At 35.8% G+C, this 26,715-nt stretch overlaps 1 pseudogene; it reads left to right on the top strand.

The window, feature by feature from the left end:
• The window catches only part of LOC102849713, a 108,966-nt pseudogene that overhangs the window by 593 nt on the left and 81,658 nt on the right, over window positions 1–26,715 (top strand).

Here is a 26,715-nt window from a genome sequence, read left to right as displayed (position 1 = left end):
ATGAATGGAATTCCAAAATCTCTGTAGATGTTCATTGAAATGAAAAATAAATAAATAAATAAATAAATAAAAATGTCACTTGTATCTTCACAAATCTTGACTACATTTGTAACTGTAGGACAGTTATATGTTAATGTGTTACATAAAAACATTAATTGTACCAAAATATAGGAGGAGACAGTCTAAGATAAAAGACTATCGTTATTGTTATATGCCATTGAGCTGACTAACATTAATAGTGACCTATGAACAATGGATGTTAATATTGCCCTTTCCTGGACCAGCTTCATCCATCACCTTTGATATACTTGAATGGATTGTTATAGTCACTGTGTCAATCCATTTTGTTAAAATTCTTCCTTTCTTTCATGCTCTCCAACTTTTCAAGTGTGATATATTTTTCCCATTATTGGTTGATCCTAACAATATTCCCAAAGTATGTAAGACAAAGTTCTGCCATCCCTACCTTAAAGGAGCATCCTGGTTTCACTTTCTCCAAGACAGACGTGTCTGTTATTTTGGTTGTCTGTGGAATACTCAATATTCTTCTCCAGTTCCAGGATTCAAAGTCATTGATTCCTCTTCTGATTCTTATCTATTATGCAACTTTCAGATCTGAAGCTAGTAACTGAAAATATTATGACTTGAAACATGTGCAACTATGTCTTTAAAGTGACTTCTATGCCCTTTAAAACTTTGTGGAGGTTCTTGACAACAAGTTTTCCCAATGAAAACATCATTGCTTCCCCCCTCCCACTAGTTTATTTACAAAATTCAAATACATTGCTTTTAAGAGCATTTTTTAAAATATACCTGACCCCACTCCCATCAAATTGCAATCTTTTAATTTATTGACTGCTAATGCTAAGGATATTTACTGTAGATACTAGTAAGATGAAATTGTTGACAACTTCAATTTTTCTCCACATATCATGATGTTGTCTATTGGCTCAATGGTGAGGATTTTTGTTTTCTAGTTACTGAGCTATAATCCACGTTGAAGGTTGTAGTTCTTTGATCTCTTGCAGCAAGTGTTTTAATTTCTCCTAATGTTCAGCAAACAAGGTTGTGTTATCTGCATAACACTGGTCGTTGATTGTCTTTCTCCAATGCTGATGCCACATTATTCTTCAAAGAGACCACTTTCTCTATAATAGCTTTGCCAGCCTTCTAGGCTTTGAAACTGCACCCTGATGAAGGAAGCCAGCCTCCAAATATGGGCTTACAACATGAAGGAGGAATCCAGCTGGACTGGCTTTGAGATTGGGTCTTGACTCAGGAAGCCAAAAATTGTTGTTGTTACATGCCATATGGTTGAAACCAATTCATAGCAGATCCTCCAGTGAGTATTTTATAGGCAATCAAATGAAAATTGTTTGCTAGTTGTTGGGTTTTTGCTGTTGTTGTTGTTGTTCATTTGTTTCCACAGAACAGCTTGTTGATTTGAATCTTATACCTTTGGATTTACAGTCAACTCCTTACTGTTAAGCCACAACAGCTCCCTATTGTTACTGCTGTGTATCATCAAGTTGGTACTGACTCATAGCTGACTCTCCAGTGAATTTTCAGAGGCAGTAAATCACAAAGCAGTTGATTGTTCATCTTCCTCTTGCAGAGCAGCTTGTAGATTCCAATCATATGCATTTCATTTTTTGTTTTGTTTTGTTTTATTTTACAGTTCAAAGAAATCTTTTAATATGCACAATTTTTCCTTTACTTGCCTGGAGTACAGGAATTTTTTAAAAATTAATTTTGATGAAAGCTTACAGAGACATACGGTTTCCAGTCATTCATTGTTGCACTTTTCTCCCTGCTCACCCCTCTCACCCGATTCATACTTCTCTTTGAAACGGAAAAGAAAAACTCTTTTATTGTTATGGAATCCTTCATCCCAAGTCCACTCCACTATGTCGTCTTACTTCAGGACTTCTGTCATGACAATAATAGCCTATCATAATATCCTTTTTAAGCAGTTTTCTCCTTCATCTGTTTCAATACATTATATATCATTCATCCCTTCCTTCTCTGTCTACCCACAACCCTGGTGTCAGTCTCATTTTACAACAGTGGCCCTATGCAATATTTGTCCTTTTGTGACAGATATTTCATTCAGCATAATGTACTCCAGGGTCATCCATTTTGCATAATATTTCATGAGTTTCTTGTTTTTCAATGCTGCATAGTATTCCATTGTGTGAATATACAAGTGTTTCTCTACCCATTAATTTGATGATGGCCACTTGGGTTGTTTCTAGCTCTTTGCTATTGTGAGCAAAGCCACAATACACATAGGTATACATATATCTGCTTGGGTAGCAGTTATGGTTTCTTTACCAGCAGTGGAATTTCTGGATCAAATGGCATTTCTATTTGCAAGTTTTTGAGAAAGTGTCATACAGCCTTCCACAGTGGTTTCATCATTTTACTCCTAACAACAGTGAGTTAAGGGTTCCAGTTTCTCCACAACCTCACCAGCATTTGATGTTTGCTGCTCAGTTAAATTTTGCTATTCTTACCGGAGTGAAATGATATCGCATAGTTGTTTTGAATCATATGCCTTTGAATTGAGAGTATAAGTCTTTATCATTAAGCCACTATAGCTCCCTATTACAGAACTTTAAAAAGATATAAGGTACACTAAGTATAAAATGCAATTATGTTTTCATGCTTTTTATTTCCTCTTCTTGAGGCAAATTTTGATGTGATAAAATAGTTTATTACTTTTAGGTTATATAAGTAGTAGAATATTGGGATTTTTAATCTGCAACTCAATTTATACAAACCTTTAAAGAAATAAACCCTCTTCAGAAGGGGCTGGTTCTTGGAGCCACTATTTTCCTAATAGTCTTAGCAGGGGGAAAATATTTATTTTCAAATAGTTACTGTATGTTGTTAAGTTATCTTGAGGCTTCATTATTCTCAAATGACATTTATAGATCTTAACTGTTTATTCTCATATTAACAAAAGAAAACTCAAAAAATGGATTAAAATACCAAAACCCACTTTCTTCAATGGATTATCCAAAATTTTTTTTGTCCCTTCTCTTTAACCTGTTAATTATTGAGCTCCTATAAACTTTCCCTCATTGATTAAGGACATTATAATATGATTCTGTTCCTTTACTTCCATTTTTATTATTGTATTCTTGTTTGTATTTATTCTGTCTTCTAGACTCTCAATTTTATAATGCAACATTTCTATTGAAAATTAAGGAATGGGCAGATCTTGTTACTTACTTTGCTTTACACTGATTGTAAAAAAACCCCCAAAAATAAAAAACAAACAAAAAACACAACAACAAACAAAACAACAACACAGTGCAGCCAGTGTAGACAGCTAAGACTGACCTCTACTTACTCAAAGAAGAGTAACCTTACCTAAAATATCCCCAACATAAAAATAATTTCCATAAGCTCAGACATATCTCCACTCCTGCATGTATTTCTATCAATTTTATCAACTGTCCCTTCTAAGACTCTTGTTGCCCTGTTATTGTATCTGACAATCTGTTGCAATGGTCTTACAGAACTCTCAGAATTATATTCATAATTACAGGTTTATTAGAGACATTCCATTATTACAATTCATACTGGAAACTGAATGCAATGCTTTGGTCAAGACAGCATATTAGATATGTTTACAGACTCCTTGATCTTCAGCATCACGGCTTTAGGCCAGTGTTCCAAAGGTCTCTTGTTGTTGTTGTATACTGTCAAGTCAGAACCAATCCATCGCAGATCCTCTGGTGGGTTTTCAGAGGCAGTTAATCGCAAGGAAGAAGATTGCCCATTCTTCATCTTCAGAACAGCTGGTGGCTTTAAACTGTATGCCTTCCAAATTTGTAGCACAGCTTCTTGCCACTAGGCCACTAGAGCTCCTCAAAGGTCTCTTAGTCCTGCCAATTTTGGTGTCACACTCTAAATATTCCTGTAAGCTTGGGCAAAAGCCCCTGGCTCTGGATCTGATTCCATTGGACAAGAATTCACAGTATTACTAATTTGGGTTGGCCTCCAGTTCTTCACTGCTGCTTTACTCAGCTAGATCCCATTTGGTTGACATAGGAATCTCTCATCCAAATGGACACACACAGAACTCTCCAATTCTTCTTTCTTGCTAATAGTGAGATTCCCCTCTTCTGCCTCTAAGTTTGCTCAATTTAAGCCTGACGGGATGACAAAATATGCCAATCTCCCCATTAGGTATACACTCTATTTTCAGGCTTATTCAGCCATGTGGCAAAAACTAAAACCAATGGGTTACAAAAGTAATTTTGAAAAATCAGCCATTACCAATTTTCTTCCTAGGAATGATCTCATTTTTTATAAAAGATCATGAGAATGCCAGATATTTAACTGATGAATTTCTATTTTTAGATAAACAGTCTTCATAATGTCTAAGAAGTATGTATTATATATATAATATGGATTGAGGGTCAATGTCAAGAAAACAAAGATTCTTACCACTGAACCAATTGGCAGCATCAGGATGGATGGTGAAGAGACTGAGATTGTTCACAGCTTTAGTTTGCTTGGCTCCACAGTCAACACTCCTGGCACCAGTAGCCAGGAAATTAAAAGGTGTATTGCCATGGGAAAATCTGCTGTTAGGGACCTTTCCAAAGTTCTGAAGAGCAATGGTGTCTCTCTGGAGACCAAGGTGCATCTGATAGAGGCCATGGTCTTCACAATCACTTGTTATGCATCAGAGAGTTGGACAAAGCCTAGGGAGGATAGAAGGAAAATTGATGCCTTTGAGCTGTGGTGCTGGAGAAGAGTATTGAGGGTACCATAGACTGCCAGGAAAACAAACATATTCATGCTGGAAAGGGTTAAACCAGGAGGCTCCTTGGAGGCAAGGATTCTGAGACTTCATCTGACATATTTTGGACATGTTGTAAGGAGGGATCACTTCTTGGAGAAGAACATCATGCTTGAGAGGGTGGAGGGACAGTGCAGGAGGGGAAGGCCCTCTATGAGGTGGATTAATTCAGTGACTGGGTAATCTGGATGCATGTATCAGAGAATGATTGGCACAGGACAGAGCAGAGTTTAGGGCTGTTGTACATACGGTATCTATGAGTCGCAAGCCACTCAACAGCACAAAACAACAACAACAACAAGATAATTTTGAGGGAGCTCTGATGGCCTAGCACAAGAAGCTGTGCTATGATTAGGAAGGTTCTTCCCTTGAAATTAACTGCCTCTGAACATCTGTCAGAGGGTCAGCTATCAGTTGGTTTCAAATCTATGGTTCACAACAATATCAACAACCAAATCTTCAGGCATGATGTAAAGAGACACTACTTAGAGAGGAACATGACACTATTAAGAACGGAGAGTTGGCGAAAGAGAAGACCCTCAACTGGGTGTATTGATATGGTGACTGCTTGCAACGGGCTCTATAGTGTCAAAAAGTGTGAAGACGGCACAAAATAGGACAGGGTGTAGATCTGTTGTTCTTAGCGTTGCTAGGTTTTGCCCTCAACCTGACAGCACCGAACAAGAATAACAAGATAATATTCAGGAAGCTCTGTGACTTAGTTGTCAAGAATTCCATTGCCAATTCAAAGACAATCACTTTGAATCCACAAGCTGCTCCATGGAGAAAAGTTTATTAATCTCCTTTCATGAGAATTTCTGCCCCTGAAAAACCCACTGGAGGATCAGCTCTGAGTCAGTTCTGACTCAACAGTAAATAACAACAACAGCCATCTCACAATTTACCTCTGTTCTCTCTGAACTTTTTTATTCCAAAGCTTCTCCTTGTTCCATCTTTCTTGATATCCGCTTCAGGGTTTTTGGAGGAGGACTGATGATTTCCATTTTGAGCCTTCACATGATGAGGGTGAAACTAGTGTTGTAATTATTTCATATATAGATTACACATAAATATTTTGTTACAACCCCAACAATATTTCTATTTTTAAAGATAATTGATATCTTTACATATTCAGCCTCACAATGCTGGTTGTCAAATTTTTTCTGAATAATTCTTGGCAAATTGTTTTAGTCTCTAAGTCAGGTGCTCTGTGTGTGTGTTTCTATTGTAATTTAACTCAACTGTTTTTATTTGATCATATATCTTCATTGAAATGTTATCTAAAATTACTACTATAATTCAGATTTAGAGAAAATATTTTACCAGTTTGTTGCATTTACTGAGAGTTTACCCTGAATTTCTAATTGGATTGTATGATAATTTACTGAAGTATCAGTTTGAGAGAATGAGAAAAAGTTCACACTTTCCTGTAAAAGAGCAAAACAAGTTTAATACTGCCAGGCTGATTCTAATTAATTACAGTCCTACAGTACAAACTAGAAACACAGTGTTTCCAAGGCTATAATCTTTACAAAAACATACTGCAACATCTTTTCCCCCCTAAAGCATCTGATAGATATAAATGATGGACCTTTTTGTTCGTGGCAGAGCACTTTACCCACTGCACCGTCAGGGGTTCATTTTCTTATGTATCAAATCAAACTCATTTTTATTAAATTGATTCTGACATAGTGGTCCTCCATTAGGTTTCAGAGGCTGTAATACTGTCAGTGAAAATTTTCCATCTTTCCCTTGTGAAACATCTGTGAAATCTGAACTTCCAAACTTCAATTTAGCCGTGCAACATGTAAAGCATTATGTCCCAAGAGCTCCTTCTTATGTATATATTACCTGGAAAAGTTCATTATTTCAATTATCTAGGACTTTTTATAAGAATTTTGAAGTATTATGTTGTTATATTAATGAAAATTTATTTTTTTTAAATTTTAATTGTTACTTTAGAGCAGTAAATAAATAGGGTACTACTCGATGTTCAAGCAGGATTTATAAGAGCCCATGGCACCAGGGATATCATTGCTGATATTCAAATGGATGCTGGCTTAAGGCAAAGACTACCAGAAAATATCTATCTGTGTTTCATTGACTATGCAAAGGCATTTGACTGTGTGGATTATAACAAGTTGTGGCTAATATTGAGAATAATAGGAATCCCAGAGGACTTAATTTAGGTCATGTAAAACCTATGCCTAGACTAGGAGACTATTGTGCTAACATAGCAAGCGACCAATACATGGTTTAAAATTAAGAAGGGAGTATGTCATGGTCTAGGTATGTTGTTGTTGCTGCTGTTCTTGTTGAGAAGTGCATTATAGTGGAGTACTACTCATAGCAACCCTGTATACAATAGACCTGAACCCTGTTCTAGGTTGTTTTGGTTGCTACTGTGTGCTGTTGAGTTGTCTGCAACTCATAGTGACTTTATGTACAACAATTCTAAACCCTGCTCTATTTTGTGTCAACATTATTATCTCTTAACACACGACCCACAACTGAATCAATCTATCTCATAAAGGGTCTTTCTCTCTTGTGCTGTCCCTCCACCCTCCCAAGCTTGATGTTCCTCTCCAAGAACTGGTTGCTCCTTGCAACATGTCCAAAGTATGTTATATGAAGCTTCAGAATCCTTGCCTCCAAGAAGCAGGTTGGTTTCACCCTCTTAAGATGAACCTGTTTATTCTTTTAGCAGTCCATGGTATTCAGTACTCCTCTCCAGCACCACAGCTCAAAGACATCACTTCTCCTTCTATCATCTCTAGTCATTGTTAAGCTTTGTGATGTGTAACAATTGTAAAGACCGTGGCCTAGATCAAACACACCTAAGTATAGGTTTCTTATAACTACGTATCCTACCTTCTCAATGTTAGTCATAATTTGTTATGTTCCACACAAATGCCTGTTTACAGCCAATAAAACATAAAGAGATGTTCTTTTGCATTTTCTGCTTTCAATCAGGATTCATATGACAAGAGCAGTCAAAATTAGCCAAGGGGCAAACTGCAGGTCAGACCATAAATTACTCATGTGCAGTTCAAATTGCGACCAAAGAAAATTACAATATGTCCGTGAGGACCAGGATATGATCTTGAATCCCTGGTGCCATGGACTCTTCTAAACTCGGTTTTAACTTCTGGCAGTTCTCTGTAAATGCACTTTGCTAGGCATTTTAGGGTAACCTGCAGCAATACTTTGCTTGTCCATAGATATGTTGTTACCTTTTTGGGGGTGACATCTTGCTTTGCGCCTGTGTAGTGTGTGAGATAGCTTGCTTCTTTCACTCAGACTGCGTCCTCTACCTCTTACTCTCCCAGGATGGGAGAGAAGAACGATCATCAATGGCAAGTGGCAGCTGCAATGAAGCAACACCAAGAGCCGGCTTCACGCTCAGGAGAGAACGCTGCGTCTCCTCCTCATGGTGCTCTACATGATCAGAGAAACTTCTCTAGTAACGAACTATAGAAATGATCCCTGAAAATATAGTCTTAGCTTGCTTCTTTCAAGACATTGATATGTTCTTGATCTGAAGTCAATGCTTTAGAAATCAGTTGGGCAGCTACTTTACTTGTGTGTTTCTCTGAAGTTCTGACTCAAGAAAAAGTTCAGTGCCTGGGAGAGCAGCCTCTTATAGGTAAGTCAGATCATGGTGCTGCAGATTAAAGGCAAGTTGATTAAGTGGATGGATAGGCACAGGTGTGGAGCCAAATGGGGCGGGGGTGTAGCAGGCACAGTGGGGTGGGGCAACCACAGGGATGGGTCAACCCCTTGAGGAAAGTCATTCATACCTACCTCAGCTGTCCAGATGTGCTCACAAGTGGGGTCCCTACTCAAATTCCAGCTGTCCATTTCCCACCCAGAGGCTCTTGCTCAGTGGTCCCTGTCCAGCAGGTCCCCTTACCTAGGTCCCCTCGCACAGCATCCCCTGGCCCAGAAGGGCCCTAGTTCCAGCAGGACCCGAGAAGACTCAGTCAAATACCTGCCAGTCAGTCTGATCATGGGTGATTGGGTGGTCATCAGGGGCACAAAAAATCTCAATGAGATTTCAACAGAACCACTCACTCTTGGTGGAGGTTTAGAGAACTCGATCAATTTCCTGCTAACCTTCTTTCTCTTGGTGGATGAGTCCCACAGCAGCTCGGCTGGCGGCTTCCAGCTTTGGCTAGGCCTGTGGTGTGGCCGGTGGTGAGGCTCTTTGTTTCTGTAGCTCTTAAACTAATTGTTCCAACAAAAGTTCTGATTCAAATTTCTACTGTCCATGTCATGTCGTATTGGTCAGTCTCTGTGAGGCATGAAGGTCTATAGAAACCACTCTCTATTCAATGTGCTGCTTCTCCTGCTCTTCACACCATCTTGGAATCCCACATATCACCTTTTTCAAATGTGAAACCTTTCAATGTTATATCTAATGCTATAGTCAATGTTATATTTTACTGCTATATCTTTGTGTTTGTTCTTATGCCCTCATAGTCAGCTATAGCATTTATAGTTTTATGGCCAGAAGCCAACCTGAGCAGTGACTCAAATTTAAAATCCAACAGCACTGAAAACAATTCCAAATGACAATTTTTTTCAGAATGAAAGACTGAGATATGGTTTTGCTACAGCCGTTGAGAAGAAAATAAAGGCAAGTTCTCAAGCTTAGAGGGGAGATTAAGCAACATATTTGCTATAGATCCTTTTACTTTCCCTTAGGAAAGCATAACTACTCTAAGCTATACCTTTCTGGTAACTTTTGTATGAGAAGAAGTACGAATAGATTATACTCAGGGAACACTTGTGTAAAGTGACAGAAATTTAACTTTTGTTACATTTAGGGCATTCTCATTTCTCACTTAGAGCACAGCAAGTGAAAAAAATGAGAGAAGAGAGCACGTTTTTGTTAGACTATAAAAAATCTAGTTTAATGTCTTGTTTCAAATAGAAATTTGAACATTAGAGAATTTTAGTTAAAACCTAATATTCTTTACTGTTCTTTGAGACTGTAAAATGAGAGATAAAATTATTCAATGAATTTTCAAGGTTATGTATAATAATAACTTTTAAGGAAAGTTTAGTAACTGTAAAGTTTTTTTTGTGTGTGTGTCTATATATCTAATCTATACCTCTCTATCTTTCTATCTCTCTCTCTATCTCTAACTCTATCTATATCTATATCATTTTAAGATATCTCTGCTGTAATTTTATACAATTCAGACTTGAACCCAATAATTGATAAACAAATAATTACTAAAATAAACATTAAATAGGAAGATTTGCCACTTATAATGTGAGAGTATAAACTACAATAAGCTATAGTGTATTTTCTAGTGAATTTATTAGAAACAAGGAGTTCTGGTAAAACAGTGATTAAAGCACTTGAATGCTAATTGCAAGGTCAGAAGGTCAAACCCATCAGTTCAGTCTATAGGGAAAGATGCAGCGAACTGCTTTCATAAATATTCCATCTTTGGAAACTGTGACAGTTCTACTCCATCCTAGAGGATCAGTATGAGTGGAAATCTATTGTAAATGTTTTTTTCTTCAACAGAATATTCCATTTACTTTGTACATAAACGATGTATGAAGGCAAGGAGGGGAAAAGCATAAGTGAGAGAAGTAAATCTATGTACCTATGTATCTCTGTGTGTATCTCTCTGCCTCAATTTTTATTTCTATAGTTGAGTCCAAATCATGTGCCTTAAATCAAGTATTTCCAAATGACATAATTCATTATTATAGCAATTAAATAGCTAAGTCCATTGCCCTGTTGGAATTAATAATGTACAAATAAAACATCACTTATTAATGTTTAAATGAATAAACATTTATGAAACTTAACATTTTTTTAAAAGTCTTTTTTTTACTATACATATTAAAATATTTGTTTCTGTGATAGAATAGCTCTATTTATTGGAAATAATGTTATAAAGAAGAAAATATTTCATAACTAAGAAAACAAAGTCATTACTAGGATATATCAATGAGTATATCTTAGAAAGTTAAATTTACTATATCAATATATTTTAAAATGAAAATGCTTGAGATAAATTCATTAAACTATGCCATATCAATAACTTTATGATAAAGAAAATGTGATTGTGATTGAATTAAATTAATTTTAATACTTATCAGTGAAAAAAATTAGCAGTAATGTAAAGTTATCCCACAGTATAATCAAAACTGGTTTTGGTAGATAATCAGGCATTAAAAAAGAAAATATGAAATTGCAATTATAAATATCAATTACATGTCTTTATGCTTAAAACACTCTTATATCTTTCCATGTCTGTCATTTTAAGAATAGGTAGCAATAGTAAAGAAATAATTTGAAGTATATGTGCAAATTTTTAAAGTGTGAAATGACCATCGAGAAACATTGTCTAGGTTATATGTTGTTGTTTTTATATGCTGTTGAGTTGTCTGTGACACATAGTGACCCTATGTACAATAGCCTTAAACTCTTCCCTATCCTATACCAATCTCACTATCTCCCATCCCCATCCCCATTACCCCTGTCATTGAATCAATCCATCTCATCGAGGGTCTTCTGACTTAAAAATTACCCTTTATTCACAGCATGAACAAATTTGTTGTAATAAGCAACTATCTTATCTGGGGGGAAAATTTGGATATGGTAGAGCTTACCCTAATGGCAGTGTTCAACATTTGCAAAACAAAGTCAACTTTACAACACTGTGCATAGGTACACATATTCTACTTAAAATGACTCATGAAGGATAAATTACTCAAATATATTTACTGGGTAACATATATGCCTATAGGAATCAAAATGGTGACGGTACTGCATGTAAAATAATGTGTTTTAAAATGAATTATATTTATTCAGCTATACTGGCTCTTACATGAGTTTTGTTTTCTGTATTTTCCTATATATTAATTCAGTCCTCCCAGTCAAGGGAGCTCTGGTGGCCTAGTGGAAAGAAGCTGTTCTGCAATCCTGAAGGCATGTGGTTCAAGGCCACCAGCTGCTCTACAGGAGAAAATGAGCAATCTCCTTCCATGCAATTGAATGCCTCTGAAAACCTGCTGGATGGTCAGCTATAGGTCGGTTCTGACTCGACGCGGTACACAACAATAGGCAACAGATAGTCAGAATTTTATATCTTTCATTAAAATTTCCACTTTTCAGTTTATTTTCCAAATTTGGCTTATGTTTGAAGGATTTCTTCAACTTGTGGAAGAACTCTGATTCTTCCTTCTACCTCAGAAAGAAGAGTTTCCCCCCACTTTTAGGGAAAACATTTCACAATTTTGGATATAAAAATCACTGAGAAAAGACTAGCAAGGATTTTTTTTAAAGTCAATGAAGTTGACATTGCTCATAACTTCAAAGTGTAGAAATGCTATAATATTTCAATTTTGAAAAATAAATACATGACTTAAAATGGCATTTAGAATATGACAGAGTGGTAAAACATTGAGGATGATTCTAAACATTCTAACTTTGAACATTTAGAAGACATGAATATATTCTTATTCTTTCCCATACTATTGGTTTGCTTAATGATGTGGGAAATATAGGTTAATACAATACGTAACCTCATTACTTGTGTAAAGAACTTTCTGGGGTTAATCTTACTGCCAGTGGCAATCATCATTTTACTTTAAGGGAACTTTGGTGGTTCAGTTTGTGAGGAGTTACACTGCTAACCCGAAAACCTTGCTTCAACAAATCTCCTCCTATGTGATTTACAGCATTGACAACCCAGTGAAGGGTCAGCTAAGACCTGGTTCCATCTTAATTGAAACGAAATGTGAAGAAGAATGATTTTGCTGTTTACATTCTTGAAGGAAATGCATTCTAACATTTGCAGAAGAATCTAATACTTCAGTGTAAATATAACTCAGTAAATTTCACAGTAAGGTTATACTGGATATTTGTGGTCTGAAAAAAGGCTTAGAAGTAATCACATCCATTTTTGGAGTGGAAGAGATTTAATGACATGCATGCCACATGTCAGTAGTTGCTGCCATAATGTGGTGTGATTTCTATTCTAGTCTGTGATCCTTTAAATGTTTACAAAATGAAAAAAAATCATTTCCATCATTTTTGAGGTCTGAATTGTCAATGGATGAATAAAATTATTTTATATGTCATTGCATAGTTTAAAAGTGAGAAGGGAATACATCAGGGTTGTATTCTCTCTCCATATCTAGTCAAACTATATGCTGAGCAAATTATCTGAGAACCTGGGCTCTATGAAGAGGAGCATGGCATCAAGATTGGAGGGAGACTAATTAACAACCTGAGTTATGCAGATGACACAACATTGCTTACTGGAAGTGAGGAGGACTTGATGCACTTGTTGTAGAATATCAAGGAAAGCAGCCTTCGATATGGACTGCATTTCAATGTCAAGAAAACAAAGACTTTTACCACTGGACCAGTAGGCAACGTAATGATGGATGGAGAGGAGAATGAAACTAACATCACCTTCATCTTGCTTGGGTCCAAAATTAACATCCTTGATACCAGCAGTCAGGAAATAAGGAGATGCATTGCACTGGGAAAATCTGCAGTTAGGGACATCTCCAAATTATTGAGAAGTAATGATGTCAGTTTGAAGATTAAAGTGTGTCTAATTCAGGCCATAGTCTTTCTTATCACTTGTTATTCATCTGACGGCTGGACAATGAGTAAATATGACAGAAAAATAATTGATACCTTTAAGAAGAGCACTGAACATCCCATGGATGGCCAAGAGAATAAATAGATATATCTTAGAGAGAGTTCAGCCAGAGTGCTCTTTAGAGGCAAGAATGATGAGGCATCATCTTACATCCTTTGGATGTGTTGCTAGGAGGGCTATTCTTTGGAGGAGATGATGCTGGGAAAGGTGGAGGGTTGTAGAAGAAGAAGAAGACTTTCAACCAGGTAGATTGACATGGTAATTGTCATAATGGGCTTTTGTGTCTCAGGAAGTGTAAAGATGACACAGAATAGAGTAAGGTTTGGATCTTTGTTCATGGGTTTGCTATAAGTCGTACTTGTCTTGACAGCACCTAACAACAATAATAACATCAGTATATATCAAGTCTTGTAAAATATATTAAGCGTTAAACTTAGACATATGTTTCTAGTATTCCGTTGGAACATATTTGTATTCAGAAGGCATGTGCTTTAATAAATGTACATGTTATTACTATTAATATTTTATATATTACTATTAATATTTTAAGTATTAAATTTGTATTGATAACATTTTTCAGCAGCACACATCTATAAAAATATCTAAGACTTTTCAGAAGGGAAGGATTAAAGATAATTTGAGTCTTTACTATTAAAAATCTATAATCTTAATATAAGTGAAAAAATGAGAAAGAGGACAGTCATAACATACTTAAACCAAGCCCAACATTTGACTTAGGCTATGTTATGCAGTCTTCTTACCTAGTCACAAACACACACACACACACACAAACACATAAGTACAAAAAAATAAGTCAATAGGAGAGAAAGTCCTGAAACTATCCTAGAGAAAGTTTTCTCCATTTGGGGATCCCTGCTTCTTTGGAGCCATCCCAGGGACCCAAGAAGAAAACAGAGTGTAGGATGGGAAATAATGAGTAGGGGAAAGACTAATTATCTTTCCTGGCACACTGAGGTGTGAGAAAGACAACTACCTTCAAACCTCCCAGGACAGAAATTCCTTAAGTTGGTGCTCTTGATACCTTGAAATTTCAGAGACAAAGAAGGACATTGGACTTCATCATCAGGTAAGATAGTCTTTCACAGAGCCAGCACTTTCAGGTGTAAGGGAGGGAAGGGCCTGATACTGTCATGAAGTTCCCTTAATTTGAGGATCTCTGCTGTAGCAGGGGAAACCTAGGGACCTAAAAGAACAATAAAGTTTGGTACAGGGAGCAAAATGCAGGTTTTGGTTGTAATGTCACCGGAAACTCACAGTGACACTATGTAGACACTCTGAATGCTCTTCTGTCCTGAGCCAGTCTCATTGATTCCATCACATCTACCCTCACTGCTCCAATAACTATGTTAATCCATTTCATCTGGGGTATTCCTCTCCTATACTCTCTCTCCACCCTTCTGAGCATGATATTCTTCTCCATGGACCAGTCTATCAAGGCCACATATGTGGAGTTTCAAAATCATAATCACTTCCCTGCACCCCCAAGAAAACACTTGTTTTCAGCCCCTCCAAGACAGACCTATTTGTATTCTTCCCCCCTTTTAAACTGATCTGTTAATGAAAGTTTATATAAAACTTGGATTTCCATTAATTCATTGTTTCATATTTTCCTCATTGCCCCCTGTTGCCCCCACCCCAAGTTTGTTTTTTTTTTCCTTTGGAAAAAAAATTTCATTGTCACACAATCTGTTCCCTGACCCAGCCCACTTTATTATGCAGCTCTTATTCTTGGGTCTTGTCATGCCAATAATATCTAATCATATATTATTTTTATATAATTCTCTCCCTTGTCTGTTTCAATGCTGTGTAAATTATTTATCCTCTCTTTTCTTAGTTTCCCAAACCCCAATGTCAGTCCTATTTTATAACAATGGCATTATGCAGTATTTGTCTTTTTGTTACTGAGAGATTTCACTCAGCATAATGTCTTCCAGGGACACCCATTTTGTATAATATTTCATGAGTTACTTGTTTTTAAGGGCTGGTAATAGTCCATTTATGAATATACCACATCTTCTCTATCCATTCATTGGTTGAGGACACTTGGGTTGTTTCCAACTCTTTGTTACTGTGAACAAAGCAGTAATAAACATGGATGTGCATATATCTGCTTGGCTGGCAGTTCTAGTCCCAGTAGTGGACTTGTTGGATCAAATGGTATTTACATTTCCAACTTTTTCAGAAAGTATCATATTGTCTTCAAAAGTGGTTGCACCATTTTACACTCCAACTAACAGTGAATAGGGTTCCAGTTTCTCCCCAACCTAGTCAGTATTTGTTGTTTACTTCTTTGTTGAATTTTCCTATTGTTACTGGGATGAGATGTTATCTCATAGTTCTTTTGATTTGTGTTTCTCTTAGAGCTAGAGATTTTGGACATTTCTTCATGTGTTTGTTCACCATCTGAATGTCTTCTTTTGTGAAGTGTCTGTTCATATCCTGTGCCCATTTGGCAATTGAGTTATTTACCTTTATCGTGTTATGGTTCTTGAGTGTTCTATAAATTCTAGATATAAGTCCCTGAACAAACATGCCTTTACCAAATTGTTTTTACCAGTCAATGCCTTCTCTTTTTACCCTGTTGGAGAACATTTTGGATGTGCATAAGGATTTGATTCTTAAAGGTCCTATTCATCTATTTTATCCTATCCTGGTTTAGATTTTCCAGGATGCTTGGAAGACTATTCAAGATGTGGATTAGTGCTTTTAGGGTTCTTCCAAGCTTTTTTCTAATGTAGTTTATAGTCCTTGGTTTTAGTGTAGGTCCTTGATCAATATTGAGTTGGTTTTCTGTATGGTGTGAGGTGTGGGTCCTGCTTGAGTTTTCTGCACATGGTTTTCCAATTTTGCCAACATCATTTGTCAAAAAGGGTGTCATTACCCTTCTTAACTGATTTCATCTCCTTGTCAAAAATTTCTTAATCATAGGCAGATAGGCTGATTTCTGGGTTCTAAATTCTATTTCATTGTACTGTATCATATGTCTGTCATTGTACCAGTACCATGCTGTCTTGACCACCACAGCAGTGTAGTAGGATTTGAAACCAGGAAGTGAGGTGCCTCCTACCTTGATTCTTCTTTTTATTGTTTTTTAATTTAATGAAAATTTATGGAGACATAATCAGAGCCTCTTTCCATTCAAAATGAAATTAGAGATTGCCTTATCCATCTCATTTAAGAATGGTATTAGTACTTGTATTGAGATGGCATTGGACATGTAAATGGTCTTTTGGAGGATTATCATATTCACAATATCGAGTTTTCCCATCCATGAGCAAGGTATAGTCTTCCATGTCTCCAGGTCTCTTTTTGTTTCTTGTAAAAACATTTTGTAGTTTTTTTTTACTAAATTCTTTGTGTTTCTAGTTAGATTAACTTTCAAGTAACTAATCTTGTGATTAGCAATTGTGAAGGTTATTGTTTTTCTTGGCTCCAGTTCTTTATTGCCTTTGTCACTGTAGAGAAATCCAATCGATTTTATAGGTTGAGCTTGTATCCTGCCATTTTGCTGTTTTGGTCAATTATATCCAGCAGTTTTCTTGCTGAGTCTTTAGGTTTTTCTAAGTATACTATCATATCATCTGTATTTAAAGGTAATTTTACCTCCTCTTTGCCAATTTGGATGCCTCTTATTTCCTTCTTTTGTCTTATTGCTATCTTTAAGACTCCTAATATAATACTGAATAGGAGAGGTGATAATAGGCATCCTTGACTCGTTCCTATTCTCAAAGGGAATGTCTTTAATCTCTCCCATTGAGAACATTATCTTTCAGATTTGCATATATACTTTTTACTATTTTGAGGACATTCCCTTGTATTCCCATTTTATTGAGTGTTTTAATCAGGACAGGGTGCTGGATTTTGTCAAAGGCCTTTTCTGAATCAATTGATATGTTCATGTGGTTCTTGTTCTTTGCTTTGTTAATGTGATGAAGTACATTGATTGTTTTTCTTATGTTGAACCATCCTTGCATACTTGTTATGAATCCCACTTGGTCATGGTGAATATTATTATTATTATTAATGTATTGTTGGATTCTATTGGCCAGGATTTTATTCAGGATTTTTGCAGCTATGTTCATGAGAGATACAGACTTATAGTTTTCTATTTTGGTGGTGTCTTTACCTGGCTTTATCATGAATGATATGTTTGCTCATAGAATGAGTCTGGGGGGAATCCATATTTTTCTATTTTCTAAAATAGTTTATGTATAATTGGTGACAATTCTTCTCTGAATTTTTGATAAAATTCACTTGAAAACCATCTGGTCCAGGGCTTTATTTGTCTGGAAGTTGTTTTGTTACTTTTTAAAGTTCTTCTTTTATAATGGGTCTGTTCAGGAGTTCAATTTCGGTTTGTGCTAGTTTATGTAGCTTATGAATTTCTAAGTATTTGTCCATTTCCTCTAAGTTTTCCTATTCGTTTGAGTACAGCTTTTCATAATATTGAATTGTTGACCTTTTTATTTTAGTTGGTTCTTTTGTGACATTGCCCATTTCATCTCTTACTTGGATTATTTGTGTCTTTTCCTTCTTTTTGTTTATTAGTTTTACTAGTAGATTGTCGATTTTATTGACCTTTTCGAAGAGCAAACTCCTGTTTGGGTTGTTGTATTGGTTTGGGTTTTTGTTTTATTTTTTACAGCTTATTTTTGTTTTTGTTTTTGTTTGGTTTTCTATTTCATTTAAATCTGCTCTAATGCTTACAATTTCAGTTTTTTTGAAGGTTTTCAGGGTTTTATTTTCTGTTCTTTCCAATTTATTTAAGATGTTGGGTTAGAGAGTCACTCATCATTTCCCCCTATCTTTTAATGTGTTTGCTTATTGTTATAAATTGACCTCTTTTTACTGCTCTGGCTTGTTTTCCACAGGTTTTGGTAAGTTGTGTTTTCTTTGCCATTTGTTTTAAGAAATTTTTAAATTTCATTTTTTTATTTATTCTAGCACTCTCTCTTGTTGAAGCAAGGTTGTTCAGCTTCTAAATGTATGGTTTTTACTTTAACCTGTTGTTATTAATTTCTAATTTTGCAGCAGTTTGGTCTGAGAAGATGCTTTTTATTATTTCTTTTTCTTTTTTTTATTTTTTTAGTTTATTGATGCTTGCCTTGTGACCTAAAATGTGACCTCTTCTGGAGAGCATTCCATGAACATTGGAGAAGAAGGTATATTGTGATTTTGGGAGATGCATTAACTTATATTTATCTGTGAGAGCATGTTGGTTTATTGTGTGGTTTAATTCTTCAGCATCTTTGCTGAGTTACCTTCTGAAAGCTCTATCTTTTCTTGAAAGCGGTATATTGAAGTCTCCAACTACTGTAGTTGTGTTGTCTATTTTCCTTTCAGTTTTGTTATTATATATATATATGGAGAGAGAGAGAGAGAGAGAGAGAAGGAATTTCATTTGGTGCATAGATGTTCATTAATATTATGTCTTCTTGTTCTATTGACCCTTTATTCATTATGTAGTGACCTTCCTTGTCCTTTGTGATGTTTTTATGTTGAATTTTATTTTATCAGAGATTAATATAGCTATGCCTGCTTTTCTTTTCTGGTTGCCATTTGCTTGGTGTTTTTTTTTTTCCTTTTAGTCTTTCTTCATCTTCATTTTTCAGGTGTGTCTCTTTTAGAAAACATATTGCTGGATTTTGCGGGGTGTTGTGAGTTTTATTTTGTTTGTTTGGTTTTTTGTTGTTATTGTTTTTACCCAATCTGCTACTCTTTTTCTCTTCAGTGGGTCATTTAAACTATTTATATTCCGTGTGATTTTTGAGAGGCAAGATTTCATTCTATCATTTTATTGAGTTCTTTTTGGTATTGTTGCTGGTTACTTTGCTCCATCCTGCTTTCTGTGGCCTCTCTGTACGAAGCAAGTCTCCCCGTGTTACTTGCAATGCTGGTATTGTTTTTATGAACTCCCTTAAGTACTTTTTTTCTGGGAATACCTTGGTCTTTCCTTTATATTTGATTGACAATTTTGCTAGGTATAACATTCTTGGTTGAGAGTTGTATTCTTTAAGGGTTCGATATATTTCATTCCACTGTCTTCTTGCTCACATGGTTTTTGCTGAGATTGGCATTTAATCTAATTTGCTCTCTCTTATTCTTTGTTTCTCCTTAGCTACTTTCAGAATTCTCTTCTAATCTTTGGTTCTGGCAAATTTGACTATGATATGTCTTGATGCTTTTCTTTTGGGTCCATTTTATATGGTATTTTCTCAGCTTCTTTAATACATATTTTATCATTATTCATTATTCTTGGAAAATTTTCTTATAGTAATTATTCCACAACTTTTTTCATTGCCCTTACTTCTTCCTATTCTGGGATTCTGATTATACTCATATTATTTCTCTTCATAGTGTCCCACATTGTTCTTAGGTTTTCTTCTTTCTTTTTGATCCTGCTTTTTGTTCTAGCACAGCAGTGGTGATAATTTTATCTTCTGTTTTACTGTTCTATGTTCTATCTCTTCAACCCTGTTCATGTGTCACTCCATCACCTTGACAGTATCTGAAACATTAGTCTTCATATTTTGGATTGTGATTTTTTGTTTTTACAGAGCCTCTGATGACTTGTTTGTTTTATCTGTACTGTTTTTATTTTTTTTTAGTTCCTCCTGTTTTTTGCTGTCAATGTACTGTAATTCTTCAAGTTTATCTTTCACCCATTGAAAAATATTCAATCATTGCTCTTTTAAATTCTGTGTCAGAAAGTTCTATCAGACTTTCTGGTTTCAGGAAATTCATTGATAACGTGTCACTTTTTGGGTTTGTTATCTTACTTTGGGTTTGTGTAGGGGATGAGGTAGCCTGCTCCCTGTGTGGCATTGCTGTGGTAGAGTTTTTCATGTCTGAGCTAGTGGTAGGCACTTGATCTGAAGTCTACTCCAGGAGAGGGTGGGGAAGCTACCATGTCTGTGTTTCTCTCTGCCTTTTGACCCAAGAGAAGATCTGCTTCAGGTTGTAGAGAAAAGTCCTGTGAAAGCAGCCTCCTGTCTCAGGATCCTGTACCCAGCAAAGTTATCTATCATGCAGAAGGACATATTAAGTCATTTGAAGAAAAGAAGAAACTTAAAGAATTTGTGAAAATAATAACAACTCTATAAGAACTTCTGAAGACAGTCTTTGACACAGAGACACTAAAGGACAGTGGATGGACCATAGTAACAAGAAATAACAACAAAAGAAACACCACAAAATGGGCAAAGGTGAAGTTTGTCAATAACTGAGGTTAAAATAAATGGACTACATTCACCAATTAAGAGAAAAAGAGTGGCAGACTGTATAAAAAAGTAAAGCCCATCAATGTGTTGCATACATCTGATACATATAAGAAATGAAGACATATTCAAAATCAAAGGCTGGAAAAAAAATTATACCAAACAAATGGCATTCACATAAAGGTAGAAGTGACAATACTAATCACTGATAAAATAAACTTCAGGATTAAATTGACCATAAATTATAAGTAAAGATAATAAATAGTGATTAAAAGCACAATAGATCAAGAAGCAATAACTTTGGTCAACATCTATGCACCAAATTATAGACTTGCAAAATACATTAAATAATGATTAACAGAAATAAAACTGAAGGAAAAAGTAATTGGCTTCAAAATAGTGGAAGGAGATGTTAGCATACCACTATCACCAAAGGATAAACTCAAAATAAACAAAGACACAGAAAATCTAATCTATATAATCAACCACTTTGATCTTGTGGACATATTCAAGGAACTGCACCTAACTGAAAGTAATTTACTATTGTCTCAAGTTCACATAGTACATTCTCCAGAGTTGATCATGCATTAGGACACAAAGCAAATCTCAACAAATTGGAAACACTGAAATAATAAAAAGTATCTTCTCAGAACACAATGTCAAAAAATCTAGATATTAACAACAAGAGGATAAAGTTTATAAGACCACTCATGTAGAAGCTTACAGAAGAAAGAAGTTTTTAAAATGTTTCAGAAAAAAACAATAAAAGATCTAAATAAATGGAAAACTATTCACTGTTCATGGATGTGTTATTCTTCTTATGTGTTTTCCAGTCACCTGTGACTCATAGCAACCATAGGCTTGAAACCTGCCATATCCTGAACCAGTCTCACTTTTTCCTGACACATCTAACACCATTATCTCAGTTGCTTTGTCAATCCATTTCTTACAGAATCTTCCCTTCTTGGGCTGTTCCTCCATCCTTATAAGCATGGTGTTCTTCTCTAATAATTAGTTCCTCCTGGAGACACGTTTGAAGTATGTGAGACTGACTTGAATTCCTCAGCTCTAAGGAACAACTTAGTTTCATCCTCTGTAGGACAAACCTGTTTATTCTCTTTACAGTCCATGGAATGTCCAATGCTCTTCTCCTCCACCACATCTCAAAGTCCTCAAACCCTCTTCTGTCATCTTTAGTCATTGTCCAACTCTCCAAAGTATAACAAATAATTGCAAAAAAACTTGGCCTGGATCAGATGCACCATAGTCCCAAGACATATATCATTATTCTTTAGCACTCTGGAGATATTCTTGACAGCCAATTTTCCTAATGCAATCTGTCTTTTTATTTCTTGACTGCTAGTGCTAACAAAAGGTGATTATGGAACCAAGTAAACTACAATAATTAATCTCAATTTCATCTCCCTCTGTCATGATGCAGCCAATTGATCAATGGTTAAGAAGACTTAATATAATGAGAATGGCAATCTTACCAAAAACAATATACATGTTTAGCACAATCCCAATGCAGATACCAAATTCATTTTTTTCAAGATTGAAAAGCTAATAATAAAGTTTATTTGGAGAGGTAGAGGCCCTAAATAAATAAAGCACCTCTATACTTCTAAAAACCAAAATGTAGCGGGAGACATAGCACTCCCTGATATAAAAATGTAATATACACCTGTAATAACGAAAATAGCATTGTACTGGTACAATTACAGGCATATAGAACAATGGAACAGAATTGAGAACACAAAAATTAAGGCATCTACCTCTGGTCGGTATGGAATGAGGCTCAATGTCAAGAAGACAAAGATTCTCATCACCGGACCAACTGGCAGCATCAGGATGGATGGCGAAGAGATTGAGATTGTTCACAGCTTCAGTTTGCTCAGCTCCATGGGCAACACTCTTGGCACCAGTAGTCAGGAAATCAAAAAACGTATTGCGATGGGAAAGTCTGCTGTTAGGGACCTCTCTAAAGTACTCAAGAGCAATGGACTAAGGTGCATCTGATACAGACCATGGTCTTTGCAATCTCTTGTTATGCATCACAGAGTTGGACAATGACTAGGGAGGCTAGAAGGAGAATTGATGCCTTTGATCTGTGGTACTGGAGAATAGTATTGAATGTACCATGGACTGCCAAGAAAACACACAGATTTATACTGGAGAGGGTTAAACCAGGCTATTCCTTCGAGGCAAGGATTCTGGGGCTTCATCTGACATACTTTGGACATGTTGTAAGGAAGGACAGGTTCTTAGAGAGGGACATCACGCTTGGGAGGGTGGAGGGTCAGCGCAGGAGGGGAAGACCCTCTATGAGGTGGATTGATTCAGTGACTGGGGTAATCTGTATGGGTGTGTCAGAGGCAGTGCGATTGGCACAGGATAGAGCAGGATTGAGGGATGTTGTACATAGGGTCGCTATGAGTTGCAATCAATGGCACATAACAACAACCACCACCTCTGGTCAATTTATATTCTACCAGAAAAACAAAAACAAACAAACAAACAAACAAACAAACAAAACACACAAGGACAAACAAACAAAAACTAAACCTATCAAATGGAGAAACAACAATTTCTTCAACAAATGGTGCTGGTAAAATTGAAATAACTCCATCTCATTAAAGCATCAATCCATTTTGTTGGGGTCTTCCTTTCCTTCACTGACCTTCTATCTTTCTAAATGATGTCCCTTTCTGAGGAATAGACTTGCATAGCTATCTGTCAAAAATATGAGAGATGAAACTTCACCATCTTTGTCTCCAGGAAACACCTTGGCTGTCCTTTGATAAAGACATATCTATTAGCAGTCCATGGGATATTCAGTATTCTTCTCTAGCACCACAACTCAAAGGCCTATGTTCTCTTTTTGCCATGCATAGTAAGTGCTGAAGTAATAGAAGATTATTGCTGAATCAGGCACACTTTAGTCTTCCAACTAGTTGATATCATAGTTCTTCATAGTTTTGAAGAGATCCCTGATTTGCCCAATGCAATGAATCTACTTGTTTATACTGACTGCTAGTACTCAGGATGTTGACTGATGATCTAAGCATGCTTATATCATTTACAGCATCAGCATCAATCCTTTCTCTAGCATTGTCCTGTAATAAGGATTTTGCATTCATGTAGTTACCTGTTAAAAAACTGTTTCAAATTGAGCCAAGTGTATTGTCATTGAATTAACTTTAAGTGAAGGAAACTGTCTAATTACCATTATAAACTTAAACTGAAAGTTCTCAGAGTAAAAGAAAACAAAAAACCCTAAAAGAAACCCCTCCCAAACCCAAAAATCCTATAACTCTATTTTCAAACTGAAGCATCACTCACAATTATGCTCTATAGAATCTCCAAAACTATATATAGAATTTTTCAAAAATCATTGCTCCTGAGTGCTGCATCATATTTCATGATGTGAATGTACCACAATTTCTCAATGTTAATGAACATTCAGTCAGTTTTCTTGTTTTTGCTATTGTAAAAATGATGCTATGAATATCTATGTACAAATCTCCATTAGTACCTCAGTTCTGTTTTCCTGGTGTTATATTCCTAAAAATGAAATCATGCTTGGAAGAGTGGAGGGACAGTGCAGGAGAGGAAGACCCCAGATGAGATGGATTGGTACAGTAACTGGGGCACTGTGGGGAGGTGTGTTGGAGTCAGTGACTGACTCAGGATAGGGCAGGCTTTAGAGCTGTTGTACATAGGGTCACTATGAATTGGATGCAACTTGATCACACATAACAGTAATAATATGCAATCTCTACATTTACAATGTTAGAGGAAACAGAAAACTGTCTTTCAGAGTGGGTTGCACCATCTTAAAATCCCACCAACAGTGCATGAGAGTTCTAATCTCTCCATGTCCTTTCCAACATTTATTACTTGCTACCATCTGAAACTTTGCCACTACAATTGAGGTGAGAGAACATAAGGACAAATGCCACATAAGACCATTATTGTAAAAATATAAGGAACACCAGTTAAGATGTGAATGAATATCCAAAGAGTGAAATTGCTTGGGGGAGGTGGGGAATCACAGAGCAACAGTTTGGTGAGAGGAGGGAGTAAGTGGGAAAAAAAATCCAAAACAACAAAACCACAATGTTCATGAATAAAACACAATGTAAACAAATTATTGGCGGCAAACCAATACAAAATTAAAAAAAAACAAAAACAAAACAACAAACCAATGTGTTACAAACTGAAGTATCAAATTCAGTGTCTTAAAACTACTGGATTGCCTGTAACTTTTACATTCATCAGACTCCTATTTATATGTTCCAAGTTTTAAAAAAAATTTAAAAAAAAAACCAAAAAAACCTCTTTCTCTGAAGAAACTTTTTTGATACAGCTTTCACTTCATTTCTTATTGTTCAAAGAGCTGACTCATGGCTGATACTCCAATATGTTTTCAAACTTTGCAAATGCAACTGGAAGAGATTTCTCATTTTTCTCCTTAGAACATCTGGTGTATTTGAATTGCTCATCTCAGTCTGGAGACTAAGTTGCACCTGATACAGACCATGGTCTTTGTAATCACTTGCTATGCATCAGAGAGTTGGACAATGACTAGGGAGGATGGAGGGAGAATTGATGCCTTTGAGCTGTGGTGCTAAAGAAGAGTATTGAATATTCCATGGACTGCTAAAAACACAAACAGATTCATCCTAGAGAGGGTTAAACTGGGTTGCTCCTTGGAGGCAAGGATTCTGAGGCTTTGTCTGACATACTTTAGACATGCTGCAATGAGGGACCAGTGCTTGGAGACGGATGTCATGCTTGGGCAGGTGGAGGGACAGCACAGGAGGGGAAGACCCTCTATGAGGTGGATTAATTCCGTGACTGGGGTAATTGGGATGGGTGTATCTTAGACAGTGAGATTTGCACAGGACAGTGTTGTACATAGGGTTGCTATGAATCTCAAGTGACTAGATGGCACATAACAACAACCACCTTTGGGTTAACAGTACTCCCTCCCGTTATGCTAACAGAGCTCCTTAATACAGTTTCATTATGTCATTGTTGTCTGCCACTATATACATAGACACAAATAAATTTATTTATAGTTTTTCATATAAAATAAATTTATAGTAACTAAAAATTTGTTTTATATTTGTCCAATATAGTTCTTTACGTGTTTTCTTATAAAACATAAAAAATGATTATAAAGTACATACATTTTACTCATTTCACATAGATAATCACAGATTTGGGGATAATATTATATTTCAAAATTAATAATATATACATAAAACTCTAAAATAATATTAATGTCAATAACATTATATTTGAGGACTATTATATCAAGCATATCCTTACCTATTTATCAACACATACATATACATTTCTCTTTTTTACTTATCTTTATAAATATTTTAAATCTAAATTTATAATGCTGTTCTTTTTGGTTAGGTGGTTTCAGGACAAGTACAACTCATAGAAAATCTATGACCAACAGATCAGAACCTTGTGCCATCCTATTCCATTCTCAGAATCTCTGACATACTAGAGTCCATGTTGGCATGCTCTTTCAACATGTTGACCTTTCTTCCTGGCATTAAATTACTATATAGGAAAGTAAATTATTATCATTCAACACTAGCAATGGAATTTTACGCTGTGACTTAAATAAGATGGACACTGTCTTCCTGCACAGATTTACAGCTTAGAGAACCAAATTAAGTGTCACAATGAATCAGAATCAATTCAAGGTCTGTGAGTTTTAGGACTTTATTTGAAGGAATTCACTATTATACTATTAATTTTTCCTCTATTACACAATTATTACATTTTCCTCTATTAAGAAATGTTCTAATAGTTCAAGTATTTTTAAGTACTCAATTTTTTTCAGTATGCATTTCCACTTTATTTTTTTCTAATAATAGAAGAATATATATTATAGTAAACATGTGACAAATATGCCAGTTCTTGTAGAACATACCAAGGCTGTTACTCTGTAATGAGAGAGATATATTTTTGTTAGCACTTAAGTTTT

This window comes from Elephantulus edwardii, unplaced genomic scaffold (genome assembly GCF_000299155.1).
Source record: "Elephantulus edwardii isolate Elephantulus edwardi_28Jun2011 unplaced genomic scaffold, EleEdw1.0 scaffold00034, whole genome shotgun sequence".
Lineage (NCBI taxonomy): Eukaryota > Metazoa > Chordata > Mammalia > Macroscelidea > Macroscelididae > Elephantulus > Elephantulus edwardii.
Note: the sequence above shows the minus strand (reverse complement) of the source record. Positions and strands in the feature narration are given on the sequence as shown.